We start from the raw sequence: 3,219 nt of genomic DNA on the forward strand, positions 1-3,219 counted from the left end.
AAATTAAACACCTAGGAATTAACATAACAAAAGAAGTAAGAAATCTCTGTAATGAAAACAGTAAGAGACTGATGAACGAAATTTGTGACACAATAATTGAAAAATATTCTATGCTTATGAATTGGAAGAAATATTTTTAAAATGTCCATACTATACAAAGCAATCTACAAATTCAATTCAATTCCTTTCAAAATACCAATGACATTCTTTGCAGAAGTAGAAAAAATATATAAAAATGTATATGGAACCACAAAAGACAACAGACAAAGCTACCTAAGCAAAGACAACAAAACTGGAGGAATCACATTACTTCACTTAAAATTATAACATGGAGCTATAGTAACCAAGATGTCATGGGAGTGGCATAGAAAGAGACACTTAGACCAATGAAACAGAATAGAGAACCTAGAAATCAATCCACACATGTACAGTGAACTCATTTTTGACAAAGTTGCCGAAAGCATAAAAGACAGTTTCTTCAATAAATGATTTGGAGAAAACTGGATATCCATATGCGGAAGAATAAAACTAGACCCTTATCTTTTACCATATACAAAATTCAAATCAAAATGTATTTAAGACTTAATTCTAAGATGCCATTCTATAAAACTACTAAAAGGAAACATTGGAAAAACTCTGCAGGACATTGGGCTGGGCAAAGATTTCTCGAGTACTACCTCATAAGCAGAGGCAACCAAAGCAAAAGTGGACGCAGGGGATCACATCAAGTCAGAAAGCTTCTACACAGCAAAGAAAACAATCAACAAAATGAATAAACAACCCAGAGAATGGAAGAAAATATTTCTGTCAAGAAATTCATAAGCAGAATATATACGGAGCTCAAATAACTCTACAGGAAATAGTCTAATAATTATCTAATTTTAAAATGGGGAAATGAATTGAATAGACATTTCTCAAAAAGACACAGTTTGCAAACAGAAACATGAAAAGGTGCTCAAGATTATTTATCATCAGAGAAATGCAAATCAAAACTGCAATGATATATTATCTTACCCCAGTTAAAATGACTTATATCCAAAAAACAGACAATAATAATAAATGCTGGCAGGATGTGGAGAAAAGAGAAAACTTGTACACTGTTGGTGGGAATGTAAATTAGTGCAAGCACTATAGAAAACAGTTTGGAAATTCATCAGAAAACTAAAAATTGAGCTACCATGTGATTCAGCAATCCCACTGCTGAGTATATAATACCCAAAAGAAAGAAATTCCGTATATTGAAGAGATATCTGCACCTCCTATGTTTGTTGTGGCACTGTTTACAACAGCTAAGATTCAGAAGCAACTTAAGTGTCCATCAACATATGAATGGATAAAGAAAATGTGGTACTTACACACAGTAGAGTACTATTCAGCTAGTAAAAAATGAGATTCAGTCAATTGCAACATGGATGGAACTGAGGGTCATTATTTTAAGTGAAGTAAGCCAGGCACAGTAAGACAAACATCATATTTTCTCATTCATTTGAGGAATCAAAATATCAAAACAATTGAAACCATGAAAATAGAGAGTAGAAATATGGTTACCAGAGTCTGGGAAAGGTTGTGGGCTTTGAGGGCAAGGTGGGGGTCTTTAACAAGTACAAAATATATAGCTAGAAGGAATGAATAAGGCTTAGTATTTGATAGCACAACAGGGTGACTACGATCAATAATAATTTAATTGTATATTTTAAAATAACTAAAAGAGTATTATTGGATTGTTTGTAACATAAAGGACAAATGCTTAAGGGAATGGAAAGCCCGTTTTCCATAATGTGATTAGTACACACTGCATGTCCTTATAAAAACATCTCATTTACTCCATAAGTATATAAACCTACTCTGTACCTACAAAAATTTTAAATAAAAAATTATATTCAAACTATTAGAACTGATAAGCAAATTCAGTAAAGTTATAGAATGCAAAATCAACATACAATAATAAACCAATAGCATTTCTATATACCAAAAGTATACAATCTGAAAAAGATATCAGGAAAATATTTCCATTTGCAATAGCTACAAATAAAATTGAATAGATAGGAATTAACCAAAGAAGTGAAAAATCTATGTAACAAATCTGTAAAACATTGATGAAAGATATTGAAGATGACGTCAAAATATGGAAAGGTATTCCATGTTCATACATTAGACAATCAATATTGTTGAAATGTTCCTGCTACCTAAAGAAATGTACAGATTCAATGTAATGAATATTTTGATACGTAAATTAGTAAAACTGCTGTGGAGAACAGTTTGGAGTTTTCTCAAACTAAAAATAGAGCTCTCATATGAACAGATTCAATGTAATCTTCATCAAATACCAATGGCATTCTTCACAGAAATAGAAAAGACAATCCTAAGATTTATATAGATTCTCTTTCATGTATACCAACAGCATTCTTCTCAGAAATAGAAAAAAAATCTTAAAGTTAATATGAAACTACAAAAGACCTGGAATATCCAAAGCATCCTAGCAAAAAGAATAAAACTGGAAAAATAATCACATTACCTAACTTCAAATTATACTACAGAGCTATAGTAACCAAAACAGCATGGTTCTGGCATAAAAGCAGACAAATAGACAAATGAAACAGAATAAATAATTCAGAAACAAACCACACATCCACAGTGAACTCATTTTTGACAGTAGTGCCAAGAATATACACTGGCAAATGAAATGTCTCTTTAATATGTGGTACTTGAAAAAACTAGATATCCATATACAGAAGAGTGAAACAAGACGGCTATCTCTCACCATATAAAAATATCAATCAAAATGGATTAAAGACTTAAATCTAAGATCTCATGCAATGAAACTTCTAAAAGAAAACATTGGGAAAGCTCTATAAGACATTGGACTGGGGAAAGATTTATTGAATAATATCCCGCAAGCATAGGCAACCAAAGCCAAAATGGACAAATAGAATCATATTAAGTTAAAAAGCTTCTCTACAGCAAACAATCAGCAAAGTGAAGGGACAATCCACAGAATGGAAGAAAATATTTGCAAACTACCCATCTGACAAGGCATTAATAACCAGAATATATAAGGAGCTCAAACAACTCTATAGGAAAAAAAATCTAATAATTCAATTAAAAATGGGCAAATGATATGAATAGGTATTTCTCAAAATAATTCTTACAAATAGCAAACAAGCATATTGAAAAGGTGCTGAAGATTACTGGTCATCAGAGAAATGCAAATCACAACTA

Source organism: Aotus nancymaae, unplaced genomic scaffold, assembly GCF_030222135.1.
Source record: "Aotus nancymaae isolate 86718 unplaced genomic scaffold, 86718_ANA_hifiasm-v0.15.2.pri h1tg000009l, whole genome shotgun sequence".
NCBI classification, from domain to species: domain Eukaryota; kingdom Metazoa; phylum Chordata; class Mammalia; order Primates; family Aotidae; genus Aotus; species Aotus nancymaae.